Genomic DNA, 17,929 nt, shown 5'->3' on the forward strand with positions numbered 1-17,929 from the left:
TTTGTTAGTGTGCAGAATTAACACAATTTCCTGTTTTTGTTTTGTCTTATCCAGCAACATTAACTGACCTAGAGCAAAGAGCCCCTAGAAATGCAGCCAGCTGCCAAGAGGGTGGAAGGTGACAGGGACAAGGGAGTTGGGTGTTAGTGACACGGTGTTGAAACTGTTGGCCTGGGGAGTGGCTGAGACCTGACCCAGCCTCTCTTTTCACGCACCATCTCCTCCAGAGGACGGTGCCAAGACCTCTGGGGATACGGGGAAGGGGTGGGCGAGTCTGTGTGAGGCGTCACAAAGGAAGGGACCACGACTCTGAGTCTTCATGAGTAAACCGGAGTTTGCTAGGTAGGTAAGAAGGGAAAGCACATCCCAGGCCAATGGCATAAAGGTGCAAAGGTGTGGAGGGGTGACAGGAGGTGACAGCTTCCAGAGCTGTTGAGAAATTCGGTGCAGGAGCCAAGGAAACAGGAGAGAACAGAGAAAGAGGGACCGGGGTCAGGGGTGCAAACTATGGAGGGCGTTACAGAGGGTGGGGAAAAAGAGCACGGATGAAGGTCTTGTGCCTTCGTTTTTGATATTTCCGAAGAGTTCATTGTTATTTTCTAGATAATCTTCTTTCTCAGTTTGTATTTCCTCTTCAACTCAAATTGTTTAAGATAAATTTTAGAAGTATATTTCTATGTGGTTGTGACTTTTTATCTTCTGGTGGTTATTAAATTCTCATTTTATTGTAATATTATAATCAGAAGATTGTTTGTACTCAGCTTTTTGAAATCCATTAAGGTTTTCATTATTTCCTAAAATTTGGTTATTTTCTGGCTCTTGTATTATCTATCTTCAGAGGGGAAAAAAAACCCCATATATATTAGTTGTACCTTATTATTTATGTTATTTAGTTCTTTTACATGCTGTGTGTGTGTTTATGTGTGTGTATCCAAATCTTATTCTCTTATGGACCAGGAGTCTTGAATTGAATTCTATCTCTAATGACTTTCTTTCCTATGTATCTTTTTTTTAAGTTGTTTTTTTTTTTTTTAATGTGGACCATTTTTGAAGTCTTTATTAAATTTGTTACAATATTGATTCTGTTTTGGGTTTTGGTGTTTTGGGGTTTTGGTTTTTGGCCAGGAGGCACGTGAGATTTTAGCTCCCTCACCTAGGATCGAACCTGCACCCCAGCACCTAAAGGTGAAGTCTTTACCATTGGGCCACCAGGGAAGTCTGTCCAATGACTTTCTACTATTTCTCTTTGAGGGTCCTGTAAAGAAGTTCTTAATCTTGAGAATATTGTGATCACATTTGTACTTTAGAAGAGAAAACTTGAGCAGCCATGTGGAGGAGGGTTTTGGGTGGAGGTTGGAGGTGGCAGGCTAGGAGTCCAGGCAGAGGTCATGGAGAAAGAAAAGGAGGTGACATTCTAGCCTGGAGAATCACATGGACATGTGGGCATACAGGAGGCAGAGGAGCTAGAAGGACCCAGGATGATGATGCTAGTTTGAAGGATGATGCAGGTTTGAAGGTGGGATATGGTGAGTAGGGTGTCCTCACACTGTATTGTAACAAGTTGTTGATTATTTGTGGCTTTTTGTTTTGTTTTGCTTTTGGCTGCACCCACACGGCTTGCGCAATCTTAGTTTCCTGACCAGGGATTGAACTTGTGTCCCCTGCAGGGGAAGCGCTGAGTCCTAACCTTTGGATCACCAGGGACGTCCCAGCTTGTTGCTTATTTGACTTATCTCTATCTCCCCAGTAAGGGCAGAACCATGTCTGTTTGCTGTCTGTTGTCTCCTCTGAGCCTGGCACAAGTAGTTCTTGGCACACAACACAGGTTGCAAGACAGAATTTAATAAGTGAATGAAACCCTGTCCCTGAGGTGGCTGTGGGACCACCAAGGGGAGGTGTCCAGTGGGTGGTTGGGAACACAGGTTGGAGAGGGGTCAGGGCAGTGAGTCCCTGATGAGAGAGCGGGCTTGCTGAAATGGGGGGAGGAGGAGGGGGGCTGTGACAAGCAAAAGGGATCAGGGCAGAATTTGGTGGGGTCCCAGGGGGTTGTCCTTCCTGCAGGGGACTCGAGTCTGCCTTCGGCCATGGTGCCCATGCACTGGGAATCAAGATTTCTGGGAGTCTCTCATTTTGTCAGAGGATTTTGTCTGTTCATTCCAAGATTCGATCCCACCTCTATCTGTTGTCTATTCTATCCATATCACTTCATCGACTATTTCCCCTCTTCTCAGCCAACTCTCCTCCAGGTTATTTTTTTCTCTCCCTGTATTCTCCTGTCTCCTCTTGGATTTCCCCTCCAGTTCAGAAAACAGAGGGTCTGGGCTGTCCCCTGCTCTCCCTCGCTGATCACCAGTAGGCATTCGAGGCAGCCCTCACCCCTCTGTGTGTCCAGTCCATCATCTGCATGGTATAAGAAGACCTACTTTCCCCTGTTATGCCGCCTTTACACAGGCCTCTATTTCTCGAGAAATCAACTATTGTTTAATAGCAGTAAAGACTTTCACCACCTTAATCCACAATTCTGTGGTGATTCACATGACACTGCTTCTAAATGCTGTCAACTCAGAATTATTTGGGTGGGCTCTTACAGGACAGAGTGGATGTGGTCTCAGAAGCCGCCTCTAGCATGGGGAGCAGGCGCGAACTGACTGTGTGTTCTGAGGGCTCCACCTGGAATGCGTAGAGCTTGACAAATGTTTGCTAAATAAATGAAAGGTGGTCATTCTCTATCTCATTAATATTCATTAAATTATAAAGTGTTTTAAGAGGTGAAGAGAGTTCTTACCCAGACAGTCTTTCCACGGGTTGGGAGTGAAGGGAGCATCCTTGATAGGAGGCTCAGTGCCCAGAGGGTCATGTGACCTGAGGTCCGGAGCTGGGAGGGGAGCCCAGACTCCTGGAACCAGCCTGCAGGTTTCCTGGAAAGACCCTCAGGAGGACCCTCTCTAGAAGGAAACTTCCAGTAATCACAGTGATGGGATTAAGGTATCTCTCCCCTTGAGGTATCTGGATGCAGCTGGATGTGAATTAACTGGTGAAAAGTAACCTGCAAATCTGGGAGTCATAGCATGTTATGAAAATCTTTTAAATGAAGAAGGGCCTGCCTTCATGGATGTTAGGGCATTTATGGGTCAGTTGGAAGAGATGGAAAGAATAGATGTTGGTGTGAGGACACTCAAGCAATGGGAAAGTACTCCAGGGAGCAGAACTTCCTCACTGTAGTCTGAACTCCTCTGTGGGTATCAGCTTTCTGTGAGCCTCCTGACCCGTGTGAAGAAATCAGGCATGTGTAGGTATGCGCATTTGGGGGGTGGGGTGGGTAAAGAGTCTACGGCCAAGGGAAGACCCAGGCATCACTGGCCACGGTCTGCTATGGTCACACAAGTTTGCCAGGAGATGCCGGCCCCTTCATCAGTTCCATGCCCAGAAACCCACCTCCTTGGGACTTTTCCCACTATTTCTTAAACCTCCCCCTTTATTTCTTCAAGGCTCTTTCCCCTTTATCTGGACCCTCGTACTTTCTGGCTCCCCAGAAACCTCGACCCATAAGCAATCTCCTTGATTCCCTGGCAGTCTATCTGTTGGCATCATCCCTACTGGGTCTGCCATGCTCCAACCCCACCCACCCCCCGCCCCGTGGGGAACGGCTGGGAGGGTGTGTCCTCTTCTATTCCATGTAGCTGCCCCTCTGTCTCTTTCTTTCCTTCCCAGCCAAGCTTCTGGAAAGACTTGTGCAATTTGTTATCTTTACTTGTTTCTTATCTAGATTCAGCATGATCCAGTCCATTTTCCATCTTTTTTCTCAGAAGCCTTTCTCCAACCAAGGTCATCAGTTTGCCAAATCCAGTCCCAACGGAACCCACTTTCCAAACTTAACCTTCCTTGTCCTCTTGGCAGTATTTCACATCTACGTTTCCTTCTTCTTAATGTTTTCTCCTCCTTGACCTTCTAAGGAGGGTGAATATATATATAATCCATCTTCCAAACTGGGCCACTGTTTAAAGTGAAAGGGGGCACTCATTAATTATTATGCCAGGTTGTCCTAAACCAAGACTCCCTCAGGCAAACTCAGACTTGTGGTCCTCCCTTCCTCCAAAACCTCCCTCTCCCATCTCTGGCTGCTCATTCTCAGGCTCCTTTGTGGGATCCTTCTTCTCCATCCTCTCCTTAAATGTGCCCCCAGCATTCCCCCATTCTCCCTCTGCACCATCTCCCTGTATAATGCTATCCACTTGTGGTTCAATCCTTGTCTGTCTATAATGTCTTGATTTCTATACTTCACATACAAACCCAACTGCTGAGTAGAAGTCTCTACCTGGTTGTCCTACAGGCAGCTCCACATCTATATTTAAAACAAAATTCATTATCTTTAACCCCAAACAGGTTATCTTCCTGTTGATGAATGGTAGACGGAGGAATATGAAGGAAGTGGTAATTAACAACATAGCTTCTGCAACCTAAGTGTCTATTGACAGGTAAAACGGATAAAGAAGATCAGCATAGATGCAGAATGGAATATTATTCAGCCATAATGAAGAATGAAATACAGTCATTTACAGTAACACAGATGGACCTAGAGAGTATCACATAAGTGAAGTAAGTCAAAGAAAGACAAATACAGTATGCTATAACTTATTTCTGGAATCTAAAAAGGATACGAAATTTATAAAACAGAAAAGACTCACAGACATAGAAAACAATCCTATGGTTATCAAAGAGGAAGGGGAGGGAGGGACAAATTAGTTTGGGATTAGCAGATACACACTATTATATATAAACTAGATACAAACAACAAGGACCTGCTGTATAGCATAGAGAACTATATTCAATAACTTAAAACAACCTATAATGAAAAAGAATCTGAAAAAGAATACATATAGTCTCTAGAGCCAAGTCTGGCTCCAGAGACATTTTCTCAAGCACCTTAGTATTGTCTGTGTGCCAAGAGGCTAGAAAAGTGTCCAGCAAGTAATAAGTGCTCAGCAAATTATTTCCACCCTCCATCTAGCCCAGCAATCTGTCTACCCAAAGTGAAAGTGTTAGTCGCTCAGTCGTGTCCAACTTTTTGCAATCCCATGGACTGTAGTCCACCAGGCTCCTCTGTCCATGGGATTTTCCAGGCAAGAATACTGGAGTGGGTTGCCAGTCCCTTCTTTAGGGGATCTTCCCGCCCAGGGATCAAACCCCAGTCTCCTGCATTGCAGGGGAACTCTTTACCACCTGAGCATATTTTCCTCATCTTTCCTTATTCTACATCTGTCAAGTCCTGTCAACTATACCTTAAAATGCTATGTGCCTTTCCAGAGTTAACTTACTTTTTTTTTCAAAGTACTTTTAAAATTGAAGTAGAATTGATTTACAATGCTGTGTTATCTACTACATAGCAAAGTGATGCAGTTATACAGATACATTCTCTTTCTTGTGTAATTACTTTTCTATATTCCTAGTTCATTGTCCAAGATGTCTTGATATTGAGAAGTCAACTCCCAGAGTACCAGGTAAGAATGCAGAGTACACAGACCTAGATGTCTGCAGAGTCTGAGACTTATCCTTCCAAACCTCCACTCTGCTTGCTTTCTTAGAACCTTGCTGCATCACCATGGAAACAAGCCCAGACCTGCCTCCTGGAGGCTGAGAGACTCTGTGGAGCAGAGATGAGCCATCCCGCCATGCTGCAACCAGTGCCCAGCCAAACCTGCAGCTGACCACAGATCCAAGACCAGAGGAACTGCTACCTGAGCCCAGAGCAAATTGCTGACCTGCAGAAAGATAAGCTAAATGAGTGGTTGTTTTCAACCACTAAATTTTTTTAATAGTCTGTTACGCAGGAAAAGCTTACTGGTATACTTAGGAACGAGGCTTCCCAGATGGTTAAGAACCCACCTGCCAATGCAGGAGAAAGAAGAGACTTGGGTTCGATCCCTGGGTCAGGAAGATCCTCTGGAGGAGGGCATGGCAACCCACTCCAGTATTCTTGCCTGGAGAATACAATGTACAGAGAAGCCTTGTGGGTTATAGTCCATGGGGTCACAGAGTCGGATGAGGTGTCTTAGCATGCCTATATGCTTAGGAATATGCCACAGACAGGGTGGTTTGAATAACAGAAATTATTTTTTCATACTTTTAGAGGCTAGAAGTCCAGGAACAAGGTACCAGCAGAGTTAACTTCTGGTGAGACCTCTCTTCCTAGCTTACAGATGGCTCTGTAAGTGTCTCTTCAGAGGCTCTATAAGGCTCTCTGGTGTCTCTTCCTCTTCGTATGAGGACATCGATCCTATCAGATTGTTGTCATTGTTCAGTCACTAAGTAGTGTCTGACTCTTTGTGACCCCACAGACTGCAGCACGCCAGACTTCCCTGTCCTCCATTATCTCCTGGAGTTTGCTCAAGTTCTGTCCATTAAGTCGGTGATGCTATCTAACCTATCAGATTAGGGGCCCAAATTTATAACCTGATTTAATCTTAATTACTTCCTTACAGTCTCTGCCTCCATATACAGTAGCACTGAGGATTAGGGCTTCAACGTATGAATTTGAGGGGGCACAGAATTCAGTCCATAGCATGTAGCAACCATCAAGTGGAAGTAGAAGCCATAAAAGCTGCTAAGTGAAAGTGAAAGTGTCAGTCACTGAGTTGTGTCCAACTCTTTGTGACCCCATGGACTGTAGCCAGACAGATCCTCTGTCCATGGAATTCTCCAGGCAAGAATGCTGGAGTGGGTTACCATGCCCTTTTTCAGGGGATCTTCCCAATCCAGGGATCGAACTCAGGTCTCCCACATTGCAGGTAGATTCTCTACCATTTGAGCTATCTGGAAAGCTATGAGCTGCTAAGATCACCTGAAAGGGGTGTGAGGGCAGAGGAGACCCAGTGACCAAGGACAGACTCAGGGTCCCCACAACCTTCCTGGGGCCAGCAGTGGATGAGGGTCCTGTGAGAACAGAGAGGGAAAGGTCGAGGAAGTACAGGGAGGACCAAGGGGTTGATAAGGAGGCGTGGATGCCAAGCCATGCATCACTTCCCAGAGGAGGAAATGACTAATAAAGTCAATGCAGCAGGCAGAGGTCAGGGACTGAGATGTGCCCACTGGTCTTGGCCAGGTCCTTGGTGACCCTGACAAACGTCAGAAGTATGGTAGAGCCAGAAGCCATGTCCCCAGTGGACTGAGGAACAGAAAGGAAATAAGGAAAGGAACAAGCAACACACAGAAATCCCTTGCATTCCTATACTCCAATAATGAGAAAACAGAAAGAGAAATTAAGGAAACAATACCATTCACCATTGCAACAAAAAGAATAAAATACTTAGGAATATATCTACCTAAAGAAACAAAAGACTTATATATAGAAAACTATAAAACACTGATGAAAGAAATCAAAGAGGACACAAACAGATGGAGAAATATACCGTGTTCATGGATTGGAAGAATTAATATAGTGAAAATGAGTATACTACCCAAAGCAATCTATAGATTCAATGCAATCCCTATCAAGCTACCAATGGTATTTTTCACAGAACTAGAACAAATCATCTCACAATTTGTATGGAAATATAAGAAACCTCGAATAGCCAAAGCAATCTTGAGGAAGAAGAATGGAACTGGAGGAATCAACCTGCCTGACTTCAGGCTCTACTACAAAGCCACAGTCATCAAGACAGTATGGTACTGGCACAAAGATAGAAATATAGATCAATGGAACAAAATAGAAAGCCCAGAGATAAACCCACGCACATATGGACACCTTATCTTCGACAAAGGAGGCAAGAATATACAATGGAGAAAAGACAATCTCTTTAACAAGTGGTGCTGGGAAAACTGGTCAACCACTTGTAAAAGAATGAAACTAGAACACTTCCTAACACTGTACACAAAAATAAACTCAAAATGGATTAAAGATCTAAACGTAAGACCAGAAACTATAAAACTCCTAGAGGAAAACATAGGCAAAACACTCTCTGACATAAATCACAGCAGGATCCTCCATGACCCACCTCCCAGAATATTGGAAATAAAAGCAAAAATAAACAAATGGGACCTAATTAAAATTAAAAGCTTTTGCACAACAAAGGAAACTATAAGCAAGGTGAAAAGACAGCCTTCAGAATGGGAGAAAATAATAGCAAATGAAGCAACAGACAAACAATTAATCTCAAAAATATATAAGCAACTTCTGCAGCTGAACTCCAGAAAAATAAACGACCCAATCAAAAAATGGGCCAAAGAACTAAACAGACATTTCTCCAAAGAAGACATACAGATGGCTAACAAACACATGAAAAGATGCTCAACATCACTCATTATTAGAGAAATGCAAATCAAAACCTCAATGAGGTATCATTTCACACCAGTCAGAATGGCTGCTATCCAAAAGTCTACAAGCAATAAATGCTGGAGAGGGTGTGGAGAAAAGGGAACCCTCTTGCACTGTTGGTGGGAATGCAAACTAGTACAGCCACTATGGAGAACAGTGTGGAGATTCCTTAAAAAACTGGGAATAGAACTGCCATATGACCCAGCAATCCCACTGCTGGGCATATACACCGAGGAAACCAGAATTGAAAGAGACACGTGTACCCCAATGTTCATCGCAGCACTGTTTACAATAGCCAGGACATGGAAGCAACCTAGATGTCCATCAGCAGACGAATGGATAAGGAAGCTGTGGTACATATACACAATGGAATATTACTCAGCCATTAAAAAAAATACATTTGAATCGGTTCTACTGAGATGGATGAAACTGGAGCCCATTATACAGAGTGAAGTAAGCCAGAAAGAAAAACAACAATACAGTATACTAATGCATATATATGGAATTTGAAAGATGGTAACGATAACCCTATATGCGAGTCAGAATAAGAGACACAGATGCATGGAACAATTTTATGGACTCTGAGGGAGAAGGTGAGGGTGGGACGTTCTGGGAGAATAGCATTGAAACATGTATATTATCGTATGTGAAACAGAACACCATTCCATGTTCGATGCATGAGACAAGGGCTCAGGGCCGGGGCAATGGGATGACCCAGAGGGATGGGATGGGGAGGGAGGTGGGTGGGGGGTCCAGGAAGGGGAACACATGTAAACCCATGGCTGATTCATGTCAATGTATGGCAAAAACTATTACAATATTGTAAAGTAATTAGCCCCCAACTAAAATAAATAAATTTATTAAAAAAAAAAAAAAAAGGAACAAGCAGCAAAAGGATGCTGCTGAGAAGTCTGGATGAGAAGGCACAAGAGAAATCAAGAATGCAGAATCAAGAAGAGATTTTTTTATGACAGGAGAGACTTGTGTGTCTGTATAGGCTGAAAGGAATGAGCTAGAAACCGGGAGAAGTTCATAATGAGGGAACAAGGTTTAGAGGAGGCAGAGAGGCAGGTGACAATAGCTAGCCTTTCTTAGCATTAGCCTGTGCCAAGCTCTCTGTGCAGCCTGTCTCATGTAATCCTTCCATCAACTCTGTGAGGTAAAGGCAAGTACCATCCCATCTCACTGATGAGGAAACTGAGGCACTGAGGAGCTTAAGAAATCTGCCCAAGATCACACAGCCAGGAAGGGCTATAAATGGGATTGGAACCCTGGCAGCCTGACTCCACAGGCTGGGGGCTCTGACCTGGATTTTGGCCTGCTTCTAAAATTAACAGGAAAGCAGTTGGGGTGCGGGGGTAGGGGGGAGCGTGGAAGCAGACTCGGTAGGGAGTAAGGATTTGATGGAGATCATGTGATCCCAGTGGCCTCAATTTTTTTTTCCAGTGGTAGGAGACAAGAAGCTAAGCATTAGGCCTGGGGTCGGAAGGGAGCATGCAGAGAGTGCTGGAGGCCCAGAATAGTAAGTGGTTTAGACCCAAGGCTGCTACATGTGCTGGCAGGTAGTATCCAGCTGGGAGTCTGAGCCTGTAGCTATGCCAGCACTGTGGTGGTGCCCTTCCCAGCAGTGCTCGGGAGCCAAGAGAGGGAAGAGGCCTGGCACCAGCTCCAGGCTGGGAGGCTTGCCAAGGGGGTGCCACCAAAGGGTGGGGAGAAGGGCACTGGGTCCTGGAGAGCGTCTGTCATTCCTGACTTGGCTGTGTCCGAAGGGAGGCCTGCACCCATCCCACAGCGATCACCCCTGAATCTCAGAGTGGGGGCCTGGTCTGCTGTGTGCTCATGGTCCCCAGAGAGGATCTGATTCCATTTGCGCCTGGAGTTCAAGCTGAGTCCAGGAGGGTAGGAAGTAAGAGGGGCTGAGAGACAGGTTGTAAAAAGTAGAGGGAGGGGGTGAGGGGTGACGGGGCAGGGTGCCAAGGAAGGTGAAAACAGAGGTGTGAGCGCTGGGGTAGGAGGACCCCTCAGGGTCTGCGCAATCTTGCTTGGGCAGGCTTGGGGGGCTTGAAAGGACGTCTGGTGGGAGGTTTTCACACCTTGGGTTTCCCTGGTAGCTCAGCTGGTAAAGAATCCACCTGTAATCCAGGCAAGAGATCTGAAACCCCGGTTTGATTCCTGGGTTGGGAAGATTCCCTGGAGGAGAGCATGGCAACCCACTCCAGTATTCTTGCCTGGAGAATCCCCATGGACAGAGGAGCCTGGTGGCTACAGTCCATGAAGTTGCAAAGAGTTGGATAATACTGAGCACAGCACATTTTACACCCTCATCCACACCTATATTCCTATGCCAAAACTGAATGGAAATGTCTCAGAACTTTCCCTTTGTCCTTAAGAGTAGGGACCTCTGAGGGAGAGGCTAAAACAGGAGAGGCCACAGGAGTTGCCTGAATAGACTCTTCTTTCCACGCAACCCCAGCATAGCCCAGAAAACCCACACAGGGGCACCAGCAAGAGTAGGTTTTCTGTAGGACCCGAAGTATCTGCCACGGCTGAGGGACTCTTCAGAGAGAGAAATCCTGGGGAGTGGGCTGGGACGACCAGCGATGGGGGAAATGTTAATTTTACCCAACCCACGTTTACAGAGCTCCTAATATATACCGGGTGCTATCTGAACAAGGCAGGTGATGTGATTTCCTGTAGCAGCTCCCAGAGTACCTTCTCCAGGATGGTAACCATCTCCCGTTTTTTAAAAAGGGGGTGGGGTTTCCAGGTGCAAATAAGTTTGGGAAACACTGGGTTAAAGAGAGTTAAACAGATTTACTCCCTGCAGGACTTGTCAGAGCCTTTAATCTGTCACTATGCTCCAAGACATTTCATGAAGTGGAGCTGAATCTAGGGTACTTTCCCGCCCCCCACCCCCGGGGCCTGCTTGACCACAGGTTTCTCTCATTCCTGGCAAACCTAGGACAGGAACACCTGATCCACCAACACGCTTCAGAAGCGTAACATGGTGGCAGAGTTCAGCTGTGAAGTCAGTCACAAGACCTGGCTTCCAACACAGGCTCCGAGGTGGGGCCTAAGGCAGGCTGCTTCGGTCCATGTGCATCGTGTCTGTTTTCCCACCTGTGAACCACAGCTCAAGCTTAGTGTCTCCCTTACGCAGTTGTTAGGGTTTCAATGACTGTGAAGCTGGGAGTGCTGTGCCTGGCACCCAGAAACCACTGACTCAAAGGACACTGGCCTGGCTTGAGAGACACTTCTGTCTGCTCTAAAATGCTATAACTTGCTGGCCTAAAACCCTCTGATTGGGGGGCAGGGTCAGAGTTCCTGTCTTCTCCCCCGAGCTACGGGGACACCAGTCTCAAATGGCTGTCAAACCCTGTGACAAGACCAGGGAAAGAGCAGTACTGGGGGATGAGAGGGGAGGGGGGAGGGGAGAAGGGTGGGAATAGGGGAGGGGGAGGGGAGAGTAGGAATAGAGGAGGGGGAAGGGCGGGAATGGGGGAGGGGGAAATGAGGAGGGGCGGGAATGGGGGAGGGGAGAGCAGGAATGGGGGGGAGGGCAGGAATGGGGGAGGGGGAGGGGGAATGGGGACGGGCAGGAATGGGGGAGGGGAGGAGAGGGGGAAGGGGAGGGAGGTACTTCCGTTTCCATTCCCATCAGCGAGCGGAGGCTCTAGGAATCTGCGGTCGGTGGGCTGGATTGACTTCTTGGACAGGGTGGCGACAGGCAGGGGAACGGCCGGCCAGCCACCCCCGCCCGCAGGGCCCCAGGATTGCGACGGCCCTAGTGGGCACACCGGAAACCTCCCCAGGCCGGGCAGGCGCTGAGCAGCTGCGGGACTTGGCCCGCGCCCAGCCCTGTCCTTCCTGGAGGTGGCCGCTGGCGGGGAGACTTACCAGAAACGCTCCGCGGCCGCCGCGCGGGCTGACGTCAGCGCCTCCGGAGGGCGTCGGGCCTGGGGGATTTCTAGCCCCCGGGGTGTCTGGGGGAAGGATGCCTCCTCTTCCAAGTGCAGCCTACCGCTTCTTCAGGGCGTGAGAGAAGTGGGAACAGATGGTGCCTTAGGAGGGAGGGAGTTTGAACTGAGAGACATTGGGTAAGGACCAGGTCTCCACCCTGAGACCGGGGGGCGCTGCTCCCCAAATTCCAGACCCCACCTCTCCCCTCTGGTCACTAGAAACCAGCCTCCTGGTGTTCCCCACGCAGGAGCGACCCTTCTGTACACTTGATTGTCTGCCTTCACATTTACTTGGTAGGCTTTCTTTCATTCTCTGAACCCAGGGATGGGGGGAGTGGCGGGGAATGGAGATGATGGCCCCCAGAGACACCTGTGAAGTACTGTGATCCCCATTTTACAAGACCCAGAGGTCAAGCATCCTGCCCAAGTTCAACCGCTGCCCTGGCATTTGAACCCACGTCATTCATTGTCAATGCTCTCTCTAGGTTGGGGGAAAAGTTTAGGATCCCCTGTTTAAACTTCTGGTTTATTGGGGCAGAGGGGAGAGGAACATGCATATAAATCAACAGAACATCTCTGATGGAAGGAATGCTTTCTGTCCCTGTTAAGGGAAAAACATTGTAGAGCCCGCGGTGCGAAGCTTTGTTGGCTGCCTCTGAGGACCTAACGGTTTTTCCAGGAGCGTGCCCCATTACCACCAGACAATTCAGACAGCCCCCACCCTCCCCCCGCTTCTGGGCTGCCCCCCTAGCTCTCCCCTAGTCTCTTTTTCTAGCCAGGGTGGGGCCTTCAGAGCTCATGGCCTCCGGCCCAGGGCTCGCCTTGCCTCGCCTCCTTTCTTGGCAGCCGCTAGAGCTCGCTGCAGTTTTTGGCCTAGTAAAACCCTTTCTTGCCTCCCCAAGGGAGAGTTTTGATTGGCTTCAGCTGGGATGACCTCATCCTCTAGAATTTGGGGATGTTCCCATTTTCCACGGCTCCACCTTCATCCAAGGAGTTCCCCTCTGGCCATCTTTTCTCTGAAGGCCACCCTACCCCAACCTGCCCGAGCATTGGAATCCCCCAGACTCACCGGAAGGCCAGTGTGTGCCCGAGATTCCTGTTCTCCTTCCACACCAGCATTCCTGGGTGGTCTTGGCTGCTTCCAGCTTTGTCCAACCCCTCCTGCATATCCCCTCCACCCTCAGAGCCCGCCTCTCCCCTCCTCAGGCATCTGCTCCAAGATTCATAGGAGAACTGCATTATTTAAAACGATCACAATCATTCTCCTGTCAGCTCTTCTTTAAGATCATCTCACTTGATCTTCATAATAATCCTATGATACAAAGATTGTCATCCCCAGTTGACAGATGAAGACACAAAGTCTTAGAGAGTTGATGTAAACTGCTCAAGATGAACAGCTAGTAGGGATGGAGTCTGGATCCAGACCCAGGCATGTCTGGCTCCAAAGCCACCACATGGTGCTTATTGCCTTGGGAAATGCTGCTGGCTGCACCCACATGTGTGATCCTGCCAGCCACAGTGCCGGCTCTCCTGGAAGGATCATTAACAAATCCCATTAGCTCTAACCTTCCAAAAATATCCAGAATCCAACCACTTCTACCACAGCCCCTTGGCTGAGACAGCACCGCCTTCTACCTGAATTTACTGAAACAGTCTAGGAGGTCTCCTGCTTCTGCCTTCTCTCCACACAGCAGCTAGAGTGGCCCTTTAAAATAGTCCCTTTGATCCTGTCTCTTCTGTGCTCAGAGCCCTCAGGTGGGTCCCATCTCACTCACAGTCAAAGCCAAAGTCCCTACATTGGCTCAAGAGACCCTCCACACCCACAATCCCAACCACCTCTCTCCCTCCTCCCACTGTGGACTCTGATTTCACTTCTTACTCTTCTCATGCTCTGACCCACTTACACTGGCCTCCTTGCTAGTCCTTGCAAACACACAGCAAGTTCCTGCCTCAGGGCCTTTGCACTTGCTGCTCCTACTATCTGAAAGTCTCCTCCCCCAGTATCTTCATGACTCAGTCCCTTATCTTGAGACGTCAGGTTTTGCTCATATCTCAACTTTTCGGGGAGTCTTTCCCTGTTCACTCTATTTCCTCCATCCGGCTCCAAAACCCTCTCCATGCTCTGCTTTTTTCCTTCCCATAGTACTATCATCAAGTGATAGTATTTTACTGATTTATTAGGTAATTATCTGCTTCCCTTGCTGGAATGCAAGATTCACGCAGATAAAGATTTTTCTGTTTCTTTTTTCACTGCTATACTTCCAGAGTCTGGAATAGTACTTTACACATAGTAGATGCTCAATAAACTTTGTAGGAGGGAGGGAGGGAGGTGTTGGTCAGCTAATTTCAGATGGTGCCAAACAGAAGGGCATAAGTATGTGGGCAGGCCTGTGAGCCTCCTGGTCATGCCTTGTGAAAACTGAAGTTTGGGGCCCAGAAAGAAGTGGCCTTTGATCTCTCATGACTCCTCTGTGGCTTCAGGACCATGTGTTGTTTGTTTTTGGCAGCGCTAGGTCTTTTTTGTGATGCATCGGCTTAGGTGCCCTGTGGCATGTGGGATCTTAGTTTCACAACCAGGGATCAAACTTGCGTCCCCTGCGTAAGAGGGCAGATTCTTAACCACTGGAACACCAGGGAAGTCCCAGGACCAAGTGTTGACTTGAGTCTCTGGAGAAGCCAGTCCAGGTGGGTTCCTGGGAGGCAGATTCTGAGATGAGTTAGAGTGGAGGAGGGTTGTAAGAGGACTCTTAGAAGCAACACTTAGGAAGGGAAGGCGGGGCGGGGGCGGACATCAAGCTGCAGTTCAGGCCCAGCTGACCCCACAGAGGGCTTTGGAGCTGAAGTGGCCCCTCAGAATTGCCCACATGAGGCCAAGTTGCAGGCCTCCGATATCCCAGCCTAGGCCTCACTGGCTGGGGGCCAGCCCTTGGGTGGGGTGCAGTCAGGCACCCCTCTCAGCTGGGGTAGCAAGTCCTTTCTTGGAGGTTCTCAGCCATTCTATCACAGGACCCTCGGGGGGTCTGCCTTGTCCAGTGACCACCTCATCCATCCATGGGGTCGCCAAGATCCAGGATGACCTGGGTCCTGGGGTTACTCAGGCCAGGTGTAACACACTCGTTCAGAGATGACTAGCTCCCAGTGAGAGAACCAATACAAAGCCTGACGAACTTAGGAGTCATACGCGTGGTGCTCTTTAAATTAAAGAACAGGGGTGGGAGGCATGACGGCGCAGGCACTTGAATTACGATGAAGCATCGAGCGTTTTGCCCACCTTCCCTCCTCCAGCACCTCCTCCCGTGTCTCTGTGGCACCTGCAGGTCTCTGCCTTGGCACATGGAACGACAGGTGTCCGATGTCGCTGTGAGAACCAGAAAGTGAGGGGTCGCACACTCTTTAGCCTGAAAACAGAGGTGCCCTTTCCCTTCTCTAGAGGAAGGCCCATAGGGGACGGCGGTACACTGGCCCAGGAACTTGTGGTTCCTGCAAAAGTGGTCGATGAAGATGGGAACGTTTCTTTATCAGAGCCAAAGTCTGTCAACAACATCTGCATGGAAAATCCTTGTGGTATTTGTGTATCTCTCAGAGGCGAGCATAGAAAATAAGAGATTATACTTAGGAAATCTTCAGACGTGGTAGGTGGGCTCATCCTGTGTGGTCGCCAATCTCCATTCCTAGACATGTTCTACAGGAGGGAGCCAGACAGCCAGAAAGAGCCAGATAGGAGGCAGGATGGGGTCTGGTTAAGAGCTGCTGTCAGATTGTCTAGGGTTTGAATGTTGTCTCCATCACTTATTAGAAGTGATGTCTTTATGTTGTAGACTGAATTGCTGAAGTCCTCAAAGTGTTAGTTACTCAGTTGTGTCTGACTCTTTGTGACCTCAAAGTTCCTCCCAAAATATGTTGAAGTCTTGACCCCCCCAGGATCTTAGAATGTGGCCTTATTTGTAAATAGAGTCTTTGTAGAGATAATCAAGTTAATATGAAGTCATTAGAGTGGACCCTACTCTAACATGACTGCTGTCCCTAAAAAAGGGAAAATCTGGAACTTCCCTGGTGGTCCAGTGGTTAAGACTTTGCCTTCCAATGCAGGGGGTGTGAGTTCGATCCCCAACTGGGGAGCTAAGATCCCACATGCCTTGGGGCCAAAAACAAAACAGAAGCACCCTGGAGAAGGAAACAGCAACCCCTACTATTATTCTTGTCTGAGAAATCCCATAGACAGAGGAGCCTGGCAGGCTACAGTCCATGGGGTTCCAAAGAGTCAGATATAACTTAGCAACTAAACCACCTCAAATAAATGGCAGCAAGATTTCATGTCCACAAAAAATAGAGTAGAAGCAATATTGTAACAAATTCAATAAAGGGTTCTTTGGGGTTTTTTTAAGAGAAAATTTAGAGACATAGACACACACATGGAGAATAGCATGTAAAGGGTGAAGAGCGAGACTGGGGTAAGGTATCTACAAGCTGAAGAATGCCAAGGGCTGCTGGCGACCATCAGAAGCGAGGAGAAAGGCATGCATGGAATAGATTCTTTCTCCCAACCCCCAGAACCAACCTTTCTGACACTTTGATTATGGACGTCTAGCCTCCGGAACAGTGAGGCAATACACTTTCTGTTATTTTAGGGACCCAGTTTGTGTCACTTTGTATGGCAGCCCCAGCAAACTAATATACTGGTAAGTTTCTTAAGCTCACAGAGCCTCTGTTTTCTTGTCTATAAAATGGGGTTGCTATTATTTACTCCACAGGGTTGTATGAATTACATGAAATAAAACCATCTCTGTAGTAATTTCAGGCACAGAGTAGGTGCTTTCTCAGGTCAGTGGTGGTGGCTTAGAAGTTGGAGCAGTTCATAGCAGAGGTCTTTTCCATCCTGGGTGTACTTTAATTCTGTGATCCATACTTGGGGTTTGATGAGTTCCCACACTTCAGTACCCACCCCCCATCTGTTTCTCACCACTGTCCCAGACAAAGAAAACCAACAGCAGTTCTGTATTCTGAAAGCTGCCAGTTAAAATTACAGCTGCTCAGTGGTCCGTGTGGAAGGAAAGATGTGGAGGACTATCTTCAGAGGCTGCAGCAGCCTTCCTGGAGCCCATGTTAACCCTGACCCTGAAACCCTGCCTGGTAGCTTTTAATACACAGATGGGGAGGAAGAAGAGGATGCTGGGTCAGCCCTTCTGGATATTTAAAACGATTTTCAGTCAAAGAGACAGCATCATTATCATCAGTAACAGACACCTAATGCTATCCCTCATCCTCAAGTAGCACAGCACAGAGCTCCAAGGAGTGATTTTGAATATTCTGGTTTGCTTCAGAGAAAAGGAAGGTGTGAGATCAAGCATCATGCACCGCTGAAGTCAAAGGTGAACAAAATGATTGTCAATTAGATGTGAACTTTTTCTGTAGCCAACCTACTATGCCTTGGCAAGTTGTAATAGTTGTGTATGCATTTTAATATGTGATACATACACTTGAAAGTTTGTTGCAGCCCCTTATATAATCAAAGTGATACATATATTTTTGTAGGGCTTGGAAAATAATTTTACTCCTTTGAATAACTGTGGAGATTTACAGTTACTATGGCATTGACTTATGGTATATGCTTGGCTGTATCTATGATTCATTTGTTCAGGAACCTCCAATTGTAACATTA

The 17,929-nt window shown here is 47.5% G+C and overlaps 2 long non-coding RNA genes across 2 annotated transcripts; one reads left to right on the forward strand and one right to left on the reverse strand.

The window, feature by feature from the left end:
* Positions 1–232: 232 nt before the first annotated feature.
* Positions 233–7,300, forward strand: LOC145511055 (uncharacterized). Its single transcript, XR_014057469.1, has 4 exons — positions 233–342; positions 4,384–4,596; positions 5,448–5,498; positions 5,583–7,300. It is a non-coding gene; the product is annotated as an uncharacterized LOC145511055 (long non-coding RNA).
* LOC145511054 (uncharacterized) lies at positions 1,825–12,221 on the reverse strand. The gene is made up of 2 exons (XR_014057468.1): positions 11,952–12,221; positions 1,825–3,994 (listed from the first exon to the last, which is right to left on the reverse strand). It is a non-coding gene; the product is annotated as an uncharacterized LOC145511054 (long non-coding RNA).
* Between the last annotated feature and the right edge of the window lie 5,708 nt (positions 12,222–17,929).

Source organism: Giraffa tippelskirchi, chromosome 6 (assembly GCF_054371585.1).
Source record: "Giraffa tippelskirchi isolate mGirTip1 chromosome 6, T2T-mGirTip1v1.2.pri, whole genome shotgun sequence".
Lineage (NCBI taxonomy): Eukaryota > Metazoa > Chordata > Mammalia > Artiodactyla > Giraffidae > Giraffa > Giraffa tippelskirchi.